At 43.4% G+C, this 24,966-nt stretch overlaps 1 protein-coding gene across 1 annotated transcript in view; it reads left to right on the forward strand.

Annotated features, from left to right (window-relative positions):
• LOC122920786 overlaps positions 1-20,613 on the forward strand; it is a 70,497-nt gene extending 49,884 nt beyond the window's left edge. Inside the window, exon 2 of the mRNA XM_044270514.1 lies at positions 20,488-20,613. The gene's annotated coding sequence lies outside the window, so the exon portion shown is untranslated. The remainder of the gene's footprint in view (positions 1-20,487) is intronic.
• Positions 20,614-24,966: the final 4,353 nt, after the last annotated feature.

A 24,966-nucleotide genomic window follows, 5' to 3' on the forward strand; every position in this document is an offset into this window, starting at 1 on the left:
TTTTCAATGGGGCCGGAATGTGCTGTCCGCATCCACATTTGCGGATCTGCACTTCCGCATCCGTGCTTCCGTTTCCGCAAAAAAATAGAACATGTCCTATTCTTGTCCGCAATTGCGGACAAGAACAGGCATATTCTATTAGTGCCGGCAATGTGCGGTCCGCAAAATGTGGAACGCACATTGCCACTTTCCGTGTTTTGTGGATCTGTGGCTCCGTGTATCCGCAAAACACATTGCGGACGTGTGAATGGAGCCTTACACCTAAGGACCAGATTTTATTTTATTTTTTATGTCCTGATATGTAGCAGTCAAAAAGGGTGTACTTTGTTCTTCTCATGACTGTACCTCCAGCTTGACATTTATTGGCTAGACTGCCAAATTTGGTTGCAGCATTTTTTCAAGGCATAATCCCTCCTTAGATATTTTGTTATCTGGAAGGGTGCTAGTTTTGCCTTAAGGAGGTACAAGGGAAGCCATACAAATTAGATAACTATCAGGCAAACCTGCTGTTTTTGATGGGATCGACCATCTGTATGGGTTTGTCCTGACTACCCCCTGACAGCAGATGTCAGGGTAAAAAGCATGAATCTTGAATGTTGAATTTGAGCTTATTCACATCTGAGATTAATTGATTTGGCAGGCTATTCCGGCAGAGGTATAGCCTGCCAGAATTCACTGGATCCACCATAGCAAGACACAGCCGTTTACTGCCAGACCCCATTGACTATAATGGGATCCAGAATTGATCCTGTGGCTTTCCAGTATGTGCCAGCTTCACCCAGGCAAAAAGTCCTGCATGCACTGCTTTTTGTCCTGTCCAGGCCTAAGCTGGAATTTATGCCAGAAAGCGCCCGGAACACCGCTGGATCTCATTATAATCAATGGGGTCTGCCGATGCACAGCCGCGTCTCGCTATGCTGGATCCGGTGAACTCCAGCAGGCTGTTCCTCTGCTGGAGTAGTATATTCACAAAAAATTACCCTATCTGGGTGTAGGCATATTTACATAATAGAACAAAAAGACCTTGCCGACTGATGCCAACTTGACCCAGATAATAGTTTTTGAATTGAATGTAACTTTTAATCACAAAGACAAATCTAGTGAGCCAAACAGAAAAGGAGTTAAAAATAAACGGTTTCCTGTCTCAATGGCTGGGGGGTGTATTTGGTTACTTTTGTTTCCATTAACCCCTGCAGGGATGTGCACTCTCCCCGCTGCGGTCAATCACTAACGGATGGCATGTCACTCATTACCAGTTACAGCTCTGGCTACTATGAGTGACTAAAAATGCCTACACACTCTATTGTTATTTGGCGCATTACTGCCACTGATTAAACTGAGTATAAGGGCTTGTTCACGCGAACGTATTTTGCGTTCCGTATATGGGACGTTTTATGCGCTCCGCATACGGTCTGTATACGGAACCATTCATGTCCGCATCCGTTGCTCTGTTCCGTGGCCCCGCAAAAATTCCTGTTTTGCGGACAAGAATAGGCATTTCTATAATGGGCCTCCTGTTCCGCAAATTGCGGAAGGCACACGGGCGGCATCCGTTTTTTGCGGATCCGCAAAAAACGGCACAGTCTTGTGAACAAGCTCTAACACTGATTTTTAGGCTCCTTTCACACTTGCGCTCGTCGGTCCGCTCGTGAGCTCCGTTTGAAGGAGCTCACGAGCGGACCCGAACGCCTCCGTCCAGCCCTGATGCAGTCTGAATGGAGCGGATCCGCTCAGACTGCATCAGTCTGGCGGCGTTCAGCCTCCGCTCCGCTCGCCTCCGCACGGACAGGCGGACAGCTGAACGCTGCTTGCAGCGTTCAGCTGTCCGCCTGGCCGTGCGGAGGCGAGCGGATCCATTCAGACTTACAATGTAAGTCAATGGGAACGGATCCGCTTGAAGATGTCACCATATGGCTAAATCTTCAAGCGGATCCGTCCCCCATTGACTTTACATTGAAAGTCTGAACGGATCCGCTCAGGCTGCTTTCACACTTAGATTTTTTTCTAAGTTATTAATGCAGACGGATCCGTACTGAACGGAGCATCCATCTGCATTAATATGATCGGATCCGTTCAGAACGGATCCGATCAAACGCTAGTGTGAAAGTAGCCTTAGCTCAATGAGGCAGGCTGACAGCTGAGGGTTAATGGAAACAAAAGTAACCAAATACACCCCCCAGCCATTGAGACAGGAAACAGTTTATTTTTAATTTCTTTTCTGTTTGGCTCACTAGATTTGTCTTTTAACAAGTGGTGATTAAAAATTAAATTTTATTCAAAAACTACTATCTGGGTCAAGTTGGCTTTCAGTCCACAAGGTCTTTTTGTTCTATTCTGCTGGAATAGCCTGCCGGATCAGTTAAAGGGCTTCTGTCACTCCACTAAACTCATATTTTTTTTTTGTCTCCTTAAAATCCTTATCCTGCGATTTCTCAATATATAGGGCTATTACTCAGTTTGGTTCAGTAGTTATATAAAAAAAACTGACTTTTATAATATGCAAATTACCTCTCTAGCAGCCACATCCTCCATTCATAATGACGCCCCCTCCTCATGTTGATTGACAGGGCCAGTGGACGCGCTCGTTCTCTGACTGGCCCTGTCTGCGTTTGAAATCTCGCGCCGGTCTTCAGTTGGCGCAGGTGCACTCAGTGGAGGACGCTCGCTCGGCCGCTCCATCCTCAGTGCGCCTGCGCCGATGACGTCACATGTACACCCGGCGCAGGCGCACTGAGGATGGAGCGGCCGAGCGAGCGTCCTCCTCTGAGTGCGCCTGCGCCAACTGAAGACTGGTGCGAGATTTAAAACGCAGACAGGTCCAGTCAGAGAACGAGCGCGTCCGCTGGCACTGTCAATCAACATGAGGAGGGGGCGTCATTATAAATGGAGGATGCGGCTGCTAGCAGCAGGTAGCCGCCCTACCTGCTGCTAGAGAGGTAATTTGCATATTATAAAAGTCAGTTTTTTTAATATAACTACTGAACCAAATAGCCCTATATATTGAGAAATCGCTACAGTGGAGTGACAGAAGCCCTTTAAACATAGATGTGACTCATTGATGACCTCTCTTAAGAACAGATCAGTGGGGATCGGACAACTAGCTCCAATGGGAGTTGAGCTGCAGTAACTCTGCCTGGCCTCTCACTGTGAAAAGAGCTATGCTTCTGGCTCCATTCTCAGTGGTAGTTCTAGCTCTGGGGGCTGTTGGTAACAGCTGATCAGTGGGGAAGGGGGCAGGTGTTGGACTCCCACCAATCTGATATTGATGACCTATCCTGAGGAAGGTCATCAATATCATTAGCCAGGAAACCCCTTTGTAATGAAATACTATTAACTACTTCGCTGAACAATGGAAGCATTCAATATCTTTCAATATTTGGGTCAATTCATGATCCACTGGGCTATATAAGGGTAGTTTAACTTTTAAATCCCTCTTCGAGAAGGCAGATCCCTGTCTTCAACCAGCCAATCTCCACATCAATATCAATGGACTGAATGGATATCAGATAATAGGTGATATTTAAGAGGGTTTATCCCAGATCAATGCTGAGCATCTCAACTGGCCATTAGGTGCCCAAGATTGTCTCTGTAAAGTTGACCATACATTGAGGATAGCAATGTGGCCAGCAGCTATTCTTCCAGACTCCTCCATAAATGTGCACACCTGGCTCAGCAACAGGGGAATAAGTTGCCAGCAGAGCCCATTTTAACCTCCCTGGCAGTATTAGGGTATCTTCACACCCCAGATGTTGTGGCAGAAAATTCTGTGACTGAAAATCAGTTCCATTCATTTGGAGGGGGCAGCTAGCAAATGGATTTCTGCAAGCCTCATTAAAGGGGTTATTATCAAATATCATAAACAGCCCCCCCCATGTGCCGGGCCCCTCACAGGGAATATACTTATCTCGCTCCCTTTGCCACTCCCTAGAATTATCCATGATGCTAGGGAGGCTCGTCCCGGTCTGCCATTGGCTGCTCCCCCCGACACTGGATGTTTTCATCTGTGTACAGGGAGAAGCAGCAGTGCTGTGCGGGGACCAGGAGTGGCACGGGGAGCGGGGTAAGTATATTCCCTGTGAGGGGCCCGGCACATGGGGGGGGGGGCTGGATAATGTCACGGCTGAGTCATGGTCTGGTGGTAGTGGACCGTGATACTTTAGCATGCTTGTTGCCAGTGGCAACGTGTAGTTTTTAGCATGTTTACACACTTCCCCTTTAAGGTTGTTGTCCCTTCCCATTCTTGTGGGTATGGGGTTAAAGTGTGAGCAAGGTGGAGCTGGGTGTAGGCTCTTATAGTACTTGTTCTTGGAGCCTGAGGTTTGTGGGACTTCAGCTTCTTGTGGAGCTGGAGTTATGCTGCTATCCTGGACCTTACCATCTGTCCAGTTTGAGGGCCACCTTGTTGGACATAGACTGTCACGGTGGAGATTGGGGAAATGGACAACAACCTTAAAGGGGAAGTGTGTAAACATGCTAAAAACTACACGTTGCCACTGGCAACAAGCAGGCATGGCTAAAGTGTCATGGTCCACTACCACCAGACCATGACACAGCCGTGACAGATAACCCCTTTAAGGTGAATGAATCTGCCGCATGTGAAGGCACCCCTTTTCTCCTGTGGAACAAAGAATTGGGCATGTTGAAATTCAGACAGGAGACTTTATATAGTCGAGTGACCTTATAAAAATGGGTGGGTCCAGAAGACATTTGTCTAATGTTTATAGTCACTTTAAATGATGAAATAGGTTGGGTACGTTCACATCAGCGGTTGAAAACATGGTATTCTGTTCCAGCATCTGCCTGAGACCACAGCCACATGACGGATCTCATTCAATATGTCATTCTGCTGGTAGAACAGAATACCAAAATGTGAAATGTTGATGTTAAGTGAATTATTCAGAGACAAAAAAGAACTTGTTTATCTACTGGAGAACTTGGCTGCTCAGCTGATGTGTTACATTCACCTACATTAATGTGGCAGTGACATAAAAATGATCAATACATCAGACATGACAGTGACTACTCAGGTTTCCTGTTTTATTGGCTAGAAAAGGTCAGACCTCTCCAGTGATACAAGAACGTGACAACATATCCAGATCCAGCACATTTACAAAGCATATATCACGGGACACGGGCTGTGACATTAACCCAATAACTGGTGAACTCCACCAACAATACAAGAAGACACACATTTCTCAGGACTGAAGTACAGAGTTGGTTGCCACACACTCATCACATTAACCTAGACAAGTCACCAAAACATAGCCCAGCATTTAGGACAAATGACCTGATACATCATGGTGTATAGAACATCCTAGAAAACAGAGTCACACATAGTACACAATGTGGTACTGGGTCTGTAGGACAAAACAAAAAACAAATATCCATGACCAGCTAAACCTCAACCACCAGGATGCTGACATAAGGCAATTTATTGTAGAAGGGATTATACAGCCGTAGTCTAAGACTTTCCATAGGTGAAGATTTGCATCTCCTTTACATATACTTTTGCTCTACGATAATTGCTTTCGAATACACATGCACAGATGTTTTCAATGGGTCGGGTTCCTTATCTACTTGAGTATATATGGTTGAGTCACTTAAGCAACCCATATCGAAACCATTAGTGAACGGCCATTGTTTATTAAACAGAGAAAAAAATCCAAAACTTTTACAACATAAACGTCATGCTACAATTAAAAAAAAAGTGGTGTTACTGTACATATAAAGACTATGGCTGTATCGGCGGAATTATCTATAGGTAGCTTGACTACAGAGCAATGGGTAGACATACCATATGTGCGACCTGTGGATCTGCAAATAGGCCCAGTAGGTAAGGGCTGATTCACACCTGTGTTTACCTGATGGAGCAGTTCTTCAGTTCACCAGATCCAGCCCAGCCGGACACAGCTGTTTACCAGCGCACCCCATTGATTAGAATGGGATCCAGCGAATGCTACGTGCACCACAGAAGATTTTTCTCCACTAAGCCATGCCTCTGACTCTGCCTAAGGGTTCATGTGCACAAACATATTGTTGTCAATTCTTTTTGTGGCCTGAGCGCAGAACCATTCACTTCAACGGGACCACAAAAACACGGAAATGACTCCTTGTCCATGTCCGCATGGCTGTTCTGCAAACAAATAGAACATGTCCTATTATTGTCCGCATTACGGACAAGGATAAGACTGTTCTATTATAGGCCGGACGTTTCATTACACAAAATGCGGAATGCACACAGCTGGTATCCGTGTCTTGCGGTCCATAAAACATCCAGCGGTCGTGTGCATGAGCCCTAATGCTTAATAATACGTGCCTAATCCCCACCAAGCCTCCTTTGTGCCCCTTACTATAGTTATACCCCCTTGTGTCCCTCTCCCTTGTGCCACAACTGCAGATACAGTTGAAAGCCAGACATGCCTCGGCCCTTCCGGAACAGAACTTATCCTAAGAAAAACTCCGCTACCAGCAGATCCTGAACATCTGCAGATCAGGACATGCTGGGAAATGTAGTTTTCCAACAGATTGAAGGGACAAAAAAACCTTTTAATGATTGGGTAAGCCTGCCTTATTGGGGAAATGTAAGGATGGGGGTAAGGCAGTGTCCTGTTCATTGTTTTCTTATGTGTCCTGTACTGTGTCCCGCCTTTTGTCTGGATGTACCATTCCTCTTGTGTCTGTCCATGGTACAGCCCTGCTGTGTTCCGCTGCGGAGCTTCATCTTCCTTTTCTGTGGCCTGCTGCTTGAGCTTTGGTGAGGGTCTCTCTCCTGTGAACCCGCCACTGCTTTGTCCGCACTCACTGCACGAGCGGCAGTAATTTACTGAACTGTGCAGTGGCAGCAAGAAGCAGGCCGTGGGGCAGGGCTTGGAAGACAAAAAAGGGGTCTCTGGGTGACAGGTCAGCTATGTGACCACATGATATACTGTGTAGTTGCGTCAGCAGCGGTGTGAGGGGCCCAGTCAACGGTTTAGTGCCCGTTTTATGTGATATGACTGTAATGTCACTGTCACATAAAATGGCAGAAGAAGGCCTATTGCAAATGCATCATTCGCCCAATGGATAAAGCTGCCCTGATTGCAGGGGCTAGTGATTGGCTGAATGGGCAGTCCAAGGCATTTCCTGCATGTCGAGCTGGAACCAGGAAGTGGAGAGAAGTGTGGAACAGAGCAGTGTTGGGGCAGGGGTGTACACAGATCTCGTAGGATCCCATAGCAAAACTTAGTATGGGCCCCCTGCACCTAGTTTCCCAATGTACATCAGTCCCTCCCAAGCAATGCAGAACATGAATAGCACTTCCGATTTCTGATGAATTAACATTTTTTTTTCCACTTAAGTGGAAGGAATTTTACTTAAATGCAAAATGTAATAAAATGTCATTTAAAAAGTTGCCTTTGGCCTCACCCACGTTATCCAACTTTTACGTCGAAAAAGTGGAACAGGTGCTTCAAATATATGGTGCTCATTCTGAACACCATATTTCTCAATGTGAATGAGAAAATTGGCAAAAATACATTGGAAAAAATCTTCTGATTTTCTTCTATTACAAAGCTTTGGCTTTAGCCACCACTAGGGGGAGCTCAGAGAATAGGAATTAATACAACTACCATGGAAACTGTAGTAATGGCTTTGCATTGTAATAATGTCTTTCCCCCTAGTGGCAGCTGCAATGGAAATGCAGTGTTTTCAGGCGGGGAAGTGAAGAGCAAGTTCTGTGCGGGCCCTCCCCTCAGGTCCCATGGCAGTGGCTTGGACAGCCTCTATTGCTGATATGCCACTGCCGTAAGGTGAATAATGATTATTTGTTAAAAAAAGAAAAAAAAAGTACTCCCCTGGAAAAACCCCTTCAACATCGTTTTCTGGTGTCTATTAGATGTGAGGGTCTGAGCTTATGAATTTCATTACTAAAAATGACCTGGCGCTATAATAAGGCAGACCAAGCGGCTGCCTTAGGGCGCAGAGACGCTGAACCAAGGGTGGGGGGGTTTGAAATGGTGGTATCTTCTCTCTGGGCTCCCGACAAGTTTGAGGACCTTTCCCACTGACACGTGACACAGCTGCGGCCACTGATTGGGTGAGTGGGAAAGGTCCTCAAACTTGTCGGGAGGACAGAGAGAAGATAGCAGGATCACATAGAGGAGAAGGGGAGCTTACAGGGACAGAGCTGCAACAGAAAGGACACACCGCCTGAAAAAGTACATAGCAATCTAGCAGAGCAATGAATGGGCAGAGTTCTGGATCCATGTGAAATTTGACATGTCTCACTTTATGTGGTAATGACTTTGGAACGCTCATGATAGTGGTAAATTTGAGTCAACATATTTAATTTTTATTTATTTTAAAAAATGCCAGATTTACCCAAAATTTGGAAAATTTCCCGAATTTCCAAATTTAAATTTCTCTGCTTTTAAAACAGACAGTGATACTTCATAAAATATTTATTTACATTTCCCATATGTCTACTTTATGTTGGCATCATTTTCTAAATATATATATATTTTTTTTTAGGACGTTAGAAGGCTTAGAATTTTAGAAGCAAATCTTAAAATTTTTAAGCACATTTGCAAAACCCACTTTTTTAAGGACCAGTTCAGGTATGAAGTCACTTTGTGGGGCTTACATAATAGAAACCCCCATAAATAGCCCTGTTGTAGAAACTACACCCATCAAGGTATTCATAACTGATTTTACAAACTTTGTTAACCCTTCTAGGTGTTCCACAAGAATTAAAGGAAAATGGAGATTAAATCTAAAAATTTCACTTTATTGGCAGATTTTCCACTTTAATCAATTTTTTTCCTGTAACACAGCAAGGGTTAACAGCCAAACAAAACTCAATATCTATTACCCTGATTCGGCAGTTTACAGACCCACCCCATATGTGGCCCTAAACTGCTGTATGGGTACACGGTAGGGCGCAGAAGGGAAGGAGCAATATTTGGTTTTTGGAGGGCAGATTTCAATGGGATAATTTTAAATTGCCATGTCGCATTTGAAGACCCCCTGATACACCCTTACAGTAGAAACTCCCAAAAAGTGACCCCATTTTGGAAACTACGGGATAAGATTACAGTTTTGTTGGTACGATTTTGGGGTACATATGATTTTTGATTGCTTTATATTACGCTTTTTGTGAGATAAGGTAAGGGCTCTTTCACACTTGCGTTGTCCAGATCAGTCGTGTTCTCCATTTGCCGGAATTACACGCCGGATCCGGAAAAACGCAAGTGAACTGAAAGCATTTGAAGACGGATCCGTCTTCAAAATGCGTTCAGTGTTACTATGGCAGCCAGGACGCTATTAAAGTCCTGGTTGCCATAGTAGAGCAGTATACTTACCGTCCGTGCGGCTCCCGGGGCGCTCCAGAATGACGTCAGGGCACCCCATGCGCATGGATGACGTATCCATGCGATCACGCCATCCATGCGCGTGGGGCGCCCTGACGTCACTCTGGAGCGCCCCGGGAGCCGCACGGACGGTAAGTATACTGCTCCCCCGCTCCCCACTACACTTTACAATGGCTGCCAGGACTTTAGCGTCCCGGCAGCCATGGTAACCATTCATAAAAAGTCGAATCCGGCAATGCGCCGAAATGATGTTTAGCTTAAGGCCGGATCCGGATTAATGCCTTTCAATGCGGCAAGTGTTCAGGATTTTTGGCCGGAGCAAAAAGTGCAGCATGCTGCGGTATTTTCTCTGGCCAAAAAACGTTCCGTTCCGGAACTGAAGACATCCTGATGCATCCTGAACGGATTTCTCTCCATTCAGAATGCATGGGGATAATCCTGATCAGGATTCTTCCGGCATAGAGCCCCGATGACGGAACTCTATGCCGGAACAGAAGAACGCAAGTGTGAAAGAGCCCTAACACAAAATGGCTTTTCTGGCACCGTTTTTATTTTTCGTTTTTTACAATGTTCACCTAACAGATTAGATCATGTGCTATTTTTATAGAGCCGATTGATACAGACGCAAAAATACCAAATATGAATACTTTCTTTTATTTTGTTTCCGTTTTACATAACAAACAATTTTAAAAAAAATCATGTTTTTTTAATATTTTCCATTTTCTGAAACATGCATTTTTTTTCTGCCAATCGTCTTGTGTAGGAGCTAAATTTTTCATTTTTTTTGGCGCCATTCACCTTAGGGGTAGATCATGTGATATTGTGATATTATAGAGCCGGTTATTTTGGATGCAGCAATACCTAATATATCTATTTTTCTTTGTTTATTTTAGTTTTACACAATAAAAGCATTTTTGAAAAAAATATAAATCATGTTTTAGTGTCTCCATATTCTGAAAGCCATATATATTTTTTCTGGCGATTGTGTGGGATGAGGTGATAGTTTGATTGGTACTACTTTGGGGCACATACTGTATGATTATTTAATTGCTTGGTATTAAACTTTTTGTGATGTAAGGTAAGGTGACAAAAATGGTTGTTTCGGCACATGCATTTATTTAAATTTTTTACGGTGTTCAGGTGACAGAGTAGACCATGCAATACTTTTATTGGGCAGGTTGTTATGGACGCAGTGATACCTAATACAGGTGAAACTCGATAAATTAGAATATCATGCAAAAGTTCATTTATTTCAGTAATGCAACTTAAAAGTTGAAACTAACATATGAGAGACTCATTACATGCAAAGCGAGATATTTCAAGCCTTTGTTATAATTTGGATGATTACTGGCTTTCAGCTTATGAAACCCCAAAGTCACAATCTTAGGTCTCCTTTGCTCAGGGGGTATGGATAATTAGCTGACTAGAGTGTGACACTTTGAGCCTAGAATATTGAACCTTTTCACAAAATTCAAATTTTAAATGGGCCGCTCGTTCCGTTCCGCAAATTGCGGAAGGCACGCGGACGGCTTCTGTTTTTTGCGGATCCGTGGTTTGCGGACCGGAAAAAATTTAACGGTTGTGTTCATGTAGCCTTACTGAAATAAATGGACTTTTGCACGATATTCTAATTTTTGGAGTTTCACCTGTGTCTGTTTTTTTAATTTATTTTGGTTTTACACAATAAAAGCATTTTTGAAAAAAAATCATGTTTTTATGTCTCCATATTTTGAAAGCCATGTTTTTGTTTTATTTTTTGAGGCGATTGTCTTAGGTAGGGGCTCATTTTTTGCGGGGTGACGGTTTGATTGGTACTATTTAGGGGTATTTATAACTATTTGATCGCTTGGTATTTCACTTTTATGATGTAAGATGACAAAAATGTCAGTTTTTTTTTTCACGGCATTCAGGTGAGGGGGTGGATCATTTGATATTTTTTATAGAGCCGGTTGTTACAGATGCAGCAATACCCAATATGTCTGTTTTTCTTTTTTTGTTTTACTATTTTATATGTGTTTTATTATGGGAAAGGTGCTTTTTTTTACTTAAAACTTTCTATTTCTTTTTATTATGAAAAACACATTTTTTTTTTTTTTTTTTACTATTTTTTGTCCCACTGTTGGACCTCAACTTCTGGCGGGCTGATCCCCTTCTGCAATGCATTACAATACATCTGTACTGTAATGCATTGCCTGTCAGCTTTTACACTGCCAGAGAGCCTAGCAGACCCAGCCTAAGAGGCTGGATCTCACAGGCTCCCGTATAAGGCAAGCCCCGATGCCTATGGAAGGTATCGGGCTGCCTTTCCAGCCATCAGATTCCTTTCACTGCAGCACGGGGACCCGATGGGGACGGGGAGGGAGCCCTTGCATGCCACAGTCAGCTTTGACCACAGCATACAAGGGGTTAATACACCAGCATTGGTATTTTCATTGATGCCAGTGTATGCAGCAGGGGCCTGGCTGTCAGTGCAGGAACAGCGAGCCGTAGCAGTATGCCGCTGGTCCTTAGGTCACAGCTCTCAGCGCCGTACATGTACATCAGAGGGTTAAAGCAGCCATAAATCAGGAGATGTCATCAGGCAATAAGGATCGGATACTGTAAAAAAAAATTGTGTACTGTGAATTATCTACTGTAAGTTTTCCATATAAATACCTTTTCATATATGGACAGCAGCTCAGATCTTCAGGTGTATGTAGAATGTGCAATATACAGTATTGTAGCCATTATATAAGTGGCGTTCAGTCTAATCTCAATGCACACTTTGTGTGGGTGGTGGTGATGTTGTTATAGAAACATAGCAGATTGAAGGCAGAAAAAGACCATCTAGTCTACAGTACCTCTATACCTGTATATATATTTAGATTTTTTTAATCATAGGAAAAACATATGCTAATTCCAGGCAGGTTTATATTCACTTACTGTAGATCTCCTGCTATAGTAATTTCAGATTGTATCCCATTGTTCTTGTTTAGCTTCTTAATGAGAACACTTCCCTACTAAACCTTATTTAAAGGGAACCTGTCACTGGGATTTAGTGTATAGAGCTGAGGACATGGGTGGCTAGATGGCCGCTAGCACATCCGCAATATCCAGTCCCCATAACTCTGTGTGCTTTTATTGTGTAAGAAACCCAGATTTGATACATATGCAAATTAACCTGAGATGAGTCCTGTCCATGACTCATCTCACGTACAGGACACATCTCAGGTTAATTTGCATATGTATCAAATCGTTTTTTTTAGACAATGAAAGCACACAGAGCTATGGGGACTGGATATTGCGGATGTGCTAGCGGCCATCTAGCAACCCATGTCCTCAGCTCTATACACAAAATCCCGGTAACAGGTTCCCTTTAAACCTTTAATATTTAAAAGTTTTGATCATGTGCCCCCCCCCCCCATGCACGGCCGCTCTCCAATCATTCCTATGATAGTGGCGAAAATAGCAGAGAGCTGGCTCTGCTACTTCCATCACCCCATAGAGGTGATTGGAGCGGTGGCCACGCTTGCGCAGTGTGCCTCCCATTAATTTCAATGATACTTCTGAAAATAGCCGAGCAGCATGCTCCCATAGGAATGAATGGAGGGCAGCTGGACATGCGCAGTGCGCCCTCCGGGACTTTGTGGGCTCCTTTCTAAGTATAGTAGTGGGTCCCAGAAGTGGCACCTATCAGACATTGGGGGCGTATTCTAGCGATATGCCCCCAATGTCTGAAATGTAAATAAACCTTTAAAGGGATTTTCTAGGATTCTTCTAGTGATGACCTATGCTCTGGATAGGTCTTCAGTATCTGATCGATGGGGGTCTGACTCCCAGGACCCCTGACAATCAGCTGTTTGAGAAGGCACAGGTGCTCCTGTGGGTGGCATGGTCTTCTCAGTGCATACTAAGCACAGCATTGTACATAGTACAGCGACCGTACTTGGTATCGCACTCAGCCCCATTCACTTCTATGGGGCTGAGCTGCGCCTAGTCCATGTGACCTATGTAAGTGTTGTCACTGGCCTAGAAAAAGCTGACAGATGGTTGCCTTCTCGAACAGCTGATTGGTGGGGGTCCCGGGTGTTGGACCCCCACAGTTCAGATACTGATGACCTATCTTGAGGATAGGTCAACACTATTGAAGTATTGGAAACCCCCTTTAAACTACACAAGGGCTGTGTACTGTAGCTGGTCTTGTTTTAGGTAACACTGTGGCTGGCAGTGTTTTGGGGCAGTAGCTGGCACACTTATTGGGGGAGCAGCGGTTTGCACTTTCAGGGTATGCTAGAATTGCCTGGCTACAATTGTGTACTGTGTATGGAAGGCAAGTGTATTTGTGTGGGCAAAAGCTCTCTTGTGTTTCCGGGACCCACACACAAGAACCCTCTCTCATTAAGGGTGCATTTACACAACTGTATCCATTTTGTGGTCTGCAAACTGCAGATCCGCAAAATACTGATGCGGTCTGTGTGGTGTTCGTATTTTATTGTAGACCCATTGACTTCAACGGGTCTGCATTTTGTGGCAAAGTATAGGACATGCTCTATCTTTTGTGGAACAGACATACAGATGCGGACAGCACAAGGATATACGTATACACCTTTTCTTCTCCTGAAAAAATCCAGTTACAGCCACTTTCTGTTGTCTGCCTAAAATAGACCAGGCGATGGTAATATTGAGGGGATGCCCAATGCGGGTGTGTATACAAGATCATAGCCCCTTTTGTACGGACTCTGGCATTTTACTTATGGGACAAAGGGGACTTACTATCTCACATTGATGGGGTCACCGTGGAAAAGAATTGGCGGCTAGTATCTATCCGTATACTCATCGATACTGCATGAATGGGGATTGAGGGCAGTAGTGAGGGGTGACAACACTGCTAAAATTTGTCAATTTGTCAATTGCTACTATCACCAGCTCAGGGGCACCATGATGGGGAGTTTATGTGCCCCATCATATGCCAACTTGTTTCTGGGTTTTTGGAATAAGAGGTCTTTGCAGAATCCTTTACACAATATACAGGTGATTGGTTGATATGGTCTTTTGGTCACACTTCATGGATGATATTTTTGTTATATAAAGCGGCACCAAACAGAAGCAAGACCGACTCAATATAAAGTCTATGGACCGGTCTTGGATGTGACTCTTGCAGTGAGGATAGCGAGAGTGATTTGCAAGTGCTTTTCTCTCCTCATTAACGAATTTGGTGTGGTCTCAGCACTCAGACCCCCACCCATCACATTTTAGATATGTCTTTATGACATATCAAAAGTTTCTCAAAACTCAGAGACCCCTTAGTGGGCAAAATTAAGGTGATGGACAAACTATCACCAAACAATCAAAATGATTTGCTTAGGGTACAGCCACACGTTCAGATATCTTGATGCTATTTTGGAAACTAAAACCAGGATCTGTCCTTTCTATCGTTTTATGATCCACTCCTGAGAGTGGCTGTGTGGCTGTGCCCTTAAAATAAATGAAAATGATATTTATCATTATGTAAATGGAGCAGATAAAGTCCCATGCGCGTTTACAGATCTTCAGTGTGTATTTGCTAGAAGTAGTTGGATATAGTGATGGAAAACTATGTGGAATTTATATGGCACTGCAATTTGACAGTCCATCCAAGTCTTAATCAAAGGATTCAACGTCTGTTGCCCTATGGCTTTCTAACTTTGCTTGATGTGCCAAACAAGGCTGAGGATATTGTGCAAGTGGGTTATGGAGGAAGGTTAACCCTTGCCATTTTCTAATGCTATTAAAGTCCTCCAGACTCTTTAGATCCTATATTTATGTCCAACTTAGGTTTTAGAATGCAAAAAGCACCCGAGACTATAACAAAGGCACAATAAAATGTGACAGGGATTACTGCAAGCTGAGGATTTCTCATTTAAAATATAATACAATTTAGGAATGATTGACTTAGTAAAGGCACCAAGCTCTTCCAGAGTCTTGCACTGTCCTCTTTCCACAGGTTCTTCTGAAATATTGGCAACAAGGCCTTTGAGAGATTATAGAAAATCGGGCTCACACAATAGACTGGCACCAAACGGCATCTCTGCTGCTCATATTTTTTTAGAATAACCTCTGAGACAAGGAACGTAGTTGCACAGTGTAAACCTCTCAAAATAAAGCTAACCATACACCATGGAAACGCTTGTGAGGCTGGATTTTTTTCTTCTTTGCCTATATAGTGCAAGATAGGCCATTATTAAAACATGAGATAGAGACTCTTGAGTATACTTGTTTTATTTGATTTGTAATGTGTGGGTTGTCAGCCAATTTCATACCTTCCCTGTTAGATATGGTTTTCATAATGAATCCTACATTTCCCGTCATGCCTAGCTTTGCAGAGACCGCATGTGCGAAGTCTCACCACACTGCACTGGTCTGTGTCTTCTGAAGGCAGCCATGATAGAATAGTGACACAGCTGCTATCCCATTACACTGTAGGCTCTCCATGTTCTCCTCTGTGATGAAACTTAAAGAGGACCTTTCATTACAATAAAAAAAATCTAAACTAAGTATACAGACTTGGAGAGTGGCGCCCAGGGATCTCCCTGCACTTACTATTATCCCTGGGCGCCGCTCCACTCTCCCGGTACAGGCTCTTGTATCTTCAGATTTTCGGCTCAACAGGGAGGAGACTGCTCTTGTTCTCCTGGGCGTCTCCTTCTCCCATGCTGTAGCGCTGGCCAATCGCAGCACTCAGCTCATAGCCTGAGAGTTTTTTTTCTCCCAGGCTATGAGCTGAGAGCTGCGATTGGCCAGGGAGAAGGAGACGCCCAGGAGAACAAGAGCAGGCTCCTCTCGGTTGAGCCGAAAATCTGAAGATACCAGAGCCTATACCGGGAGAGCGGAACGGCACCCAGAGATAATAGTAAGTGCAGAGAGATCCCTGGGCGCCGCTCTCCATGTCTGTATACTTAGTTTAGATTTTTTATTGTAATGAAAGGTCCTCTTTAAGCCTCTGTCCCCTCTCTGCCCTGTCATCTCTCTATCTCTGCTGTTAGCTCTTACACACAGGAGCCAGAAGACCATTGTGAAGCTACATTCCACAGAAGTACACTGCAGAGTCAACAGACACAGATAGTACAGACAGCTAGTTTAAGGCTACTTTTACACTCGCGTTTGGTGCTGATCTGTCATGGATCTGCACAGAGGGATCCAGTCAGATAATACAACCATCTGCATCCGTTCAGAACGGATCCGTTTGTATTATCTTTAACATAGCCAAGACGGATCCGTTTTCTATTGTGCCAGATTGTGTCAAAACGGATCCATCCCCATTGACTTAAATTGTGTGTCAGGTGTGTTTGGCTCAGTTTCGTCAGACGGACACCAAAACGCTGCAAGTGTTCCACATCCAGTATTACATATTAGGCATAACATAGGGTCACATCCAGCTCCTCAAACAGATGCATGGGCCGCAGATCCCTTGATAAAGGTCACAACTGACCGAAACGTCGGGACTTCTGTATATGACCCTATGGTATGCCCAGTATGTAATACTGGATGTGGAATGACACAAAATGTTGTAAAGAAAAAGCACATAAATGAATGAATTAAAATTACTATCTTCAAATATCACAACGTGTGGTGTGCCATAGATAACTACCTATAATTATCTTGATCCTCTATGAGCACCCACCCCATTTAAGGTGTGCAGATCCCAATATCCTTCAATCAGACCCATAATGAAAATGTTCACAATGTGTGGATGCAACTGAGTTAGAGTGTAACAAACTACACTGCTAGAATACTAGTGAGTTGCTGCAGTGGTGTCATCATGCAGCCGCTCCAAAAAAGTGGTCTGTTATCTTCTGCTGGCAGCAGCTTCATTAGGTGAACTGCGCATGCACCGTCAGCCTGCATGAGATTTGGAGCGGCAGCATGGTAACACTGCCACAGCTAAGAGAAGAGGAGAGGAGGGAGGCTTACTGCTGATGGGTGCTGATGGGCTCCAGCACAGCATCTGTGTTGGTCCCATGTTCATATGTGCCCACATTGCTGAGAAAAATGATGTTTTAATATATGCAAATGAGCCTCTAGGAGCAACAAGGACATTGCCATTGCAGAGAGAGCTGAGCCCATTGCACCTAGAGGCTCATCTGCATATATTAAAACATCATTTTTCTCAGGAATGCAGGCCCATATGAACATGGGACCAACACAGAAGCCCTTTAAATACAGCCCCTTGGGCTCTTTTCAACCTAATTATTAACCATATTTGGGGGGATAGTGAACATTGTTCTCAACATAAAGGTATATTTGAAAAGGGCTATAGCAGAGCTACATCCCCGTATAAACAGTTAGAAATGGTCTAGGGTGGTGACAGATTCCCTTTCCTACTTGCCCGATATAATGCCCATCAGAGTCTTGGAACCTTAGATCTGTGCTGCTGTTTGCAGGGACTGTCCAATAAGGACTGTTTCCACTCACCCTGTGTCTGACAGGAACATGGACGAAACCAGTGAATCTCTTTCCCTAACCAACAAAAAAGTGAGAGAAAACATTACCCCCTGCAAAGTCACTACCGTGTCAAGGAAAGAAATCGACGGTTGTCAATGTTTCCTCCTTCAATATCTCAGCAGGTATGATGGCAGCTATAATAACTCTACAGTGTAAGGGTACTTCAAACCTCGTATTAGGTCTCAGCTGATTGAACACCTAGGAATGTGACATGGAGAAGCGCAATATTAGGATTAACTGCAGTAAACGTGAAATCTCGGGTTTTTAGTGAAACTATGCTTTATTAATTACTTACGACCTATTTTTGGCCCTAATGACCAATCTTTTTTTTTTCCAAGAGCTATTGCTTTTTTTATTTTTCCATTAACAGAGATGTGCAAGGGCTTGTGTTTTGCAGGTCTAGTTTTAGTTTTCATTGGTACCATTTTGGAGTAGATTATGACTTTTTGGTTGCTTTTCATTCAGATTTTTAGGTTTAGGAATAAAAAGACAACCATTTTTTAGTTATTTTTTTTGTCACTTTACCCTGACAGCCTATAAGGCCCTGCCTCTAGGGCCTAATAGGCTTCTCTAAGTAGCAGACCTGGAGGTCCTTGTTAGGTCTCAGGCCACCATAGCAACAATCGACACCCTGTGATCGTGTCATGGGGTGGCTGATGGGGTGACCCCACCTACTGAAACCACTTAGTTGCCACAATTACTATTAATAGCTGCATCTTAGGCATACTGATAGGGAATTTAGATTGTGAGCTCCACTGGAGACAGCAAGTGCTGATAATATATGTTGAAGTAAGTAAAATAAATAATTGGACAGGATCAGAGGTTCCTCTGATCCTGGTTAAAAAAAAGTGGTAGTCCATGTGTCATTACACAGGATGCTCGTGCAGCATTTAAGGTCCTTTTACATGGATAATCAGACCAATTATCAGGGATGAGCATTTGTAGAATTCCTGGCACCTGATAATTGACCTGTGTAAAAAGTACTGGTGATCACCTGAAGAGCGAGCAAACGTTTATTCATCTGGTGATCACGTTGTTCTGCCAGCATCAAAAATCATTGTTCCTACTGTATGCAGCAGATCATGTTGTCTAAACAGCAATCTGCTGACAAGGAACAATGATCTTCTATGGGGACAAGCAATTGCTGTATCGACAGCTTGTCTCCATACAGCGGAGATGATTGCTAAATGTAAATGCAACCCTCATCTCCGCCGATGAGCTGGCAATTATCGCGAATGTCTGGTTTGTTGTCAATAATTGCCTGACACCTTTTGATTGGGCTGCCATAGAAAGGCAGTGACCTAGCTTAAGTCCCTTTAGTAACTGCTGGAAAAAGTTCTATGAGTGCTTAGTAAGGAGTTAATAGCACTAGAGATCTGGGGTATATGATAGAAGGAAGAATGATACTACCACTGATGGTATGAGCTTAAGAAGGTTGTTCAGAATTATAAAAGCATGACTGTATTATTCCAGGAATAGCACCAAACTTCATTACATTGAAATGAATAGGGATGAGCTACAGTCATGAGAAAAACAAAGTACACCTGAACTGTAGGGTTTTGTGTATCAGGACATAATAAAAAACATCTGATCCTTAGAAAGTCTTAAAATTAGGCAACTACAACCTCAGATGAACAACAAAAGTAGGCCAAAGTGCAGAAGCTGTGCCTGAAAAATTACGTATACCCTTATTTTTTTCCAGTAAGGCCTTATAAGGGTCTGCAGGCCTCAGCATGTTACATGTTTAAGTTCATAACAGTACAATTATAAAAGATTGAGCAAGGAGTGGTGTAGAGTGTGTGTAGGGTGTAGGGGCAGTTGGGACGGGCACCAAACTGCAAGGGGATGCCAGGCCATCTAAACACATACGATGCCATTCACTGTGTTTAGGCCCGGACCAGGTGGGACTGTCTGTCATGGGGCTGCCTGACAAGACTAAACCTTACACTGGAAACTTTTAGTTTATAATGAGATTGAAAAGTGAATCAAGCCAGCAAAGGAGGCAATATAGACAATCAATACATTAATAAGTGCCTTGTATTAATCTTCTCTACATGATAAATGCCATTTGATGAAATGAGACAACCCCTTTAACTATTCTAGCTGGTAGGAAGCTAAGACTATCTCTAGGTCCTTCATCAGAGCCCTCTGTGAGGCTGGATGGACTTGGCTGCTAGGGACCCAGGTTACATCTGCAGAGTAAGGTAGCTGTAAACCGGAGCGAGTTAGCTAGAAGCAGACATATCAGAATTACCAGGGGTGCAAATAATAATAGACAAGCAGGATAATACCAAAACAGTGAACAAGGAGTTAATCCAAACAAGCTGCAGTCAGAAAACCTTGAGAATCAGAAGAAGCCAACAGCAGACAAGAGGCTAATCCAGAAAACAACCAACGTCAAATACCAGGAATTCAAATGCAGTAGTAGTGAGGAACGCAAAACAAAGGAACCAGGGAGCAAAATTACACACAATCTCAATCACTGAGTAGCAGTCTTAAATCCCTCACCTACGCTTTGGTATTTGAAATTTTGCCAGGAACCTGATTTTCATGGATATATAGACCGCCTGGGCTTGACTGGTCATGTCAACAACCCCAGCACAGCCATAAACCGTATGTTAGCTAGGTAAACTCCTGACACACGGCAGTGGAAGGGTGCTAATTTGTGCCTGTTTTGCAGCCACAGGACATTGCATCCATTGAGTTGACCATGAAATCCTCTGCATACCAAAGTATTCTAGAGTTAAATGTGAGGCCATCTATCTAACAGCTAAACCCTGTCCGAAACTGGGTCATGCACAAGGACAATCATTCCAATAACAGCAGCAAATCTAGGAAAGAATGACTGAAAAAGAAAAGAACCCTCAACCCAACTGAAATGCTGTGGCAGGACCTTAAGAGAGCTGTGCATAAAAGAAAGCTCACAAACATTCATGAACTAAGCAACATTGTACAGAAGAGTGGGGCACAATTCCCTCATCATGATGTGAAAGACTGATACATACAGAACATGATTACTTCAAGTTATTGCTGCTAAAGGTGGTTCTATAAGCTCCTGATTCATGGGGTGTACTTAGTTTTTCACAAACAGCTTTTCCATTTTGGCTTCATTTTTGTTGAATCTCTCTCTCTCTCTCTCTCTCTCTCTCTCTCTATATATATATATATATAAAGAAGGATGTATATATGTATGTATGTGTGTATGTATGTTCCGCGATCACGCAAAAACGCAAGCATCGATTTTAACGAAACTTGGTATACACATCCCTTGCTACCTGGAAAGAAATCTTGTGGGGGTAACAGCTCTCTAGGACGTACCGTTCCTGAGATATTCCCAAAAAATGACCTGCATTAGCCAATTCAAGCCTTTCTCTTCATATCCCAACTGCCATACACATGGTCACATGTACCTTATCAGCCAATAGAAGCTCTCAGGACCTTAGTCTCCACATACACACAGTTTTACTCCCGGTTTACATAACAACCCAGCCATTCTTCTTCACTGATGCTGGTCAGCTTTAAAGGGGCAGCGCGTTATGGATAACACTGTTAAGGGAGTGAAATGCTGTGGAGGTCACAGTTCAGGGGGCAGGTAGGGTGGCTATTCAGGCCATCCTCAAAAAATTGACGTAAAACTCCGCCCCCAGGTCCAGCTGAGCCACGCCCAGATACGGGTAGACCACGCCCCTTCCACTCTGCAGTCGGCAGGGATTGAAGAAATGAAGGTAAAAATCAACTTCTGTCAGCTGCAGGGGTGGGAGGGAGGGTGACTTTCTCACTGCAGCTTACGTTCAGACAGCACAGTGCTGCTGTCTGAGAGTGAGCTGTTCAAAAGAACATCCCTATGTGAGATATTCCCAAAAAATGCATTAGCCATTAGAAGCCTGGTCACATGTCCCTTATCAGCCAATAGAAGCACGCAGGCCCTTAGTCTCCACATACACACAGTTTTACACCAGGTTTCCATAACAACCCAGCCATTTTTCTTCACTACTGCAGGTCAGCTTTAAAGTGGCAGGGAGCTGTGGATGACACTGTTAAGGGAGTGGAGTGCTGTGGAGGTCTCAGTTCAAGGGCAGGTAGGGTGGCCATACAGGCCACCCTCAAAAGACAGACTTAAAAATGCGGCCCCCAGGTCCCGCTAAGCCACGCCCTTTCCCACTCCGCAGCCAACAGGGATTGAACAAATTAAGGTAAAAATCAACTTCTATCAACTGCAGGGGTGGGAGGGAGGGTGACTTTCTCTCTGCAGCTCACGCTCACACAGCACAGTGCTGCTGTCTGAGAGTGAGCTGTTCAAAAGAACATCCCTGTGTCTGTCCAGGTCCTGCGCTGGATGGAGGACCAGGAGTCTGAAACCCGGACTGTCCTGCCTAAAACCGGACTTCTGGCCACCCTAGGGGCAGTCTGCTGTGGAGGTCACAGTTAAGGGGACGATCTGCTATGGAGGTCAGTGTTAAGTGGCAGATTGCTGTAGAGGCCACTGGTAAGGGGACTAGGGTGTTGTGGAAATAACTGTTAAGGAAATGGGATATTGTGGAGGTCAGTAATAAAGGGGTGGCCGCTGTGGAGGTCACTGTGAAAAGTGGGAAAAGTGAACTGTGGATGCCACAGTTAAGGGGGCGGTCCGTTATAGAGGTCAGTGTTAAGAGGCGGGGTGCTGTAGAGGTCACTGGTAATGGGGCGGGGTTGTTGTGGAGGTCACATTTTAAGGGAACAGAGCTCTGTAGAGATCACTGTTAAGGGGGCGGGTTATTGTAGAAATCACTGTTATCGACATGGGGTACGGTGGAGGTTACTGTTAAAGGGGCGGGTACTGTAGATGTCACTGTTATTGTGGATACTGTCTATCTTTTAACGACACACACAAACATTAAATGAAATAGATGAAATATACCTGTGTGAAGCAGAGTTCTTCTGCTAGTAAATAATGAAACTGTGAAATTTGTTTTGTGTTGTTCATTTAACCTAATTTTAACATCTTTTAAAAAACAGATTTTTAAGATTAAGTCTTGGTTTGTAAAACCATAGAAATAAAACAGGGTGTACTTAGTTTTTCCCACAACTGTAATGTTGTTTGGCTGTGTCATTTTGCCTTTATTATTAAAAATGTTTTGCTTTGTGATAATTTACTTGTTTGTAAGTAGTGGGTGCAATGACAGGGAGCAGCAATTGCACCGCTCCCCATCACTGTAACCCTCAGATGCCGCTGTCATCGCTAATCGCGGCATCCGAAAGTAATAATACAGTGTAAAATTTAAACAATTAATAAATTACATCATACTTACCTCATTCATTTGCTCGCAATGGGCCGGCCGCCGCCATCTTGAATGAAGATCTGGCGCGAAATCTCGTACGGTCTGTGATGAGGTCATCAAGTCAGGGGACGCGGTGACATCATACATCGCCGCGCATGGAATTTCGTGCGAGATCTTCAATCACGGTGGCGGCGGCTGGCCTGTCGTGAGCAAATGCATGAGGTAAGTATGATTTTTTAGTTTTTTTACACCATTTCAGGGAAAATTGATTTGCTACCACAAAGCACGGGGGAAATTCTGCTTTGCAGTGAATTCAACTTTCCCAGAAAGTTAGATCGGACTTTGATTCTCTCCAAACTAGAAAAAACTGATAAGAGAGGTAAGAAAAAAGCTCCATTCACTGTGTAGTGGCCGTGTTGGTGAATTGCAGTTCAGCTTCCATTCAATATACTGTATACAAGACTTTATTCTTACCTGTCTATTATATATACCGGCTGGCAGTTCTGACCTGTTATGTTAGTAAGTTGTAAACAGTAAAATTTGGCACATTTACACACAGTGGGTAAAATCATGTGGAAAAACCATGGATGATACTTTCTAGTCTTTGTCGATAACATTTAGACTTCTTAGATTATTCAAGTATTGGCTACAGACAACCCTTATATAAACAGGAGAATTTCAAAAGATGCCACTCATTAACACATACAGAATACAACATTCCTTCAGAGCTGCCATCATTAAACGGACTCCTGTAACACTTGAAGATGATTTTATCACTTACAAATATACATTCTATGGACCTTGAGTCATTGCAGTGCCCATGAGTCTCGAGATATAGCCTGTAGGGGTTCCTTTTACCAGGGGTTCATGATCAGGTAGTTCCTGGACATTTTCCGGATAACAAGTAGTAAATAGACATTCAATTGTTAGTGTTGAGCACAGGACTGTATTGCACAGACAAGTCGTGTAGTACCGACTCCACACACCTGCAGCAGGTAATCACATAAAACACATACACTGTAATTTAGCACCACAATTTGTAACAATTATGCCGCACTCTCCACTGATTCTACAGACATGTCTAAGAGTGTATTTTTATTCTACACTCACATTCTAATAATCAAATACAATTGAGTAATGGCGCACCCTATGCCACACCATTAAACGTGTCACATACATGTTGTATGTACATTATAACATACCAAACACACATACACATTGTTTATAAAGGTTATACAGTGAGTTTACGTGCAATGAACTCACAGAGAACAATCATATTGACACAGAGTCATATAATCCCGCAAGGTTTTCCTAACCATCATTCTTCAGCCTCCTACGTCTCCTACTAATACTCCCTCAACTTGTATTAGAATCTCTCAGTCCATCTAGATATAATGTGCAAATTTAGATGTTCTCTATCATGACAGAAGTTGGAATTTTAATTAAGTTGAAGTTTTATATTCTGAATGTCTACTGCACATAGGAAAATTCTCCCACGGAAAATCATATTTTATTACTAGTACTTTAGCCTGAGATTGGGTGGACATTTTTAACTGGACTTTCATTCTCAGAATTTTCACTTCTCATTTAGTTGTCTGTTATTAAACTCATTTAAACCTGAACTCAAAATAATAATTGCTCCGTTATTTAGTCCATTACCCTGATTCCATGGCAGTTCCTTACAAAGGAAGACCCCAATTTGTCCAGCATGGACAATGGAAGCCCTGGACGTGGTCATTTATGTTAATTTTATGTTACTTCAATATCTCAAGAAACAGCAAACAAGGAAACTCCACCGTCTACGAGAGTAACCTCTGCATCACCTGCTCCTGGCAGTGGAATAACATTTGTACATGTGGCAGTTGTATTCCGATGAAGTAGTTCTTATTTATGGTCTCACA

Source organism: Bufo gargarizans, chromosome 10 (assembly GCF_014858855.1).
Source record: "Bufo gargarizans isolate SCDJY-AF-19 chromosome 10, ASM1485885v1, whole genome shotgun sequence".
Lineage (NCBI taxonomy): Eukaryota > Metazoa > Chordata > Amphibia > Anura > Bufonidae > Bufo > Bufo gargarizans.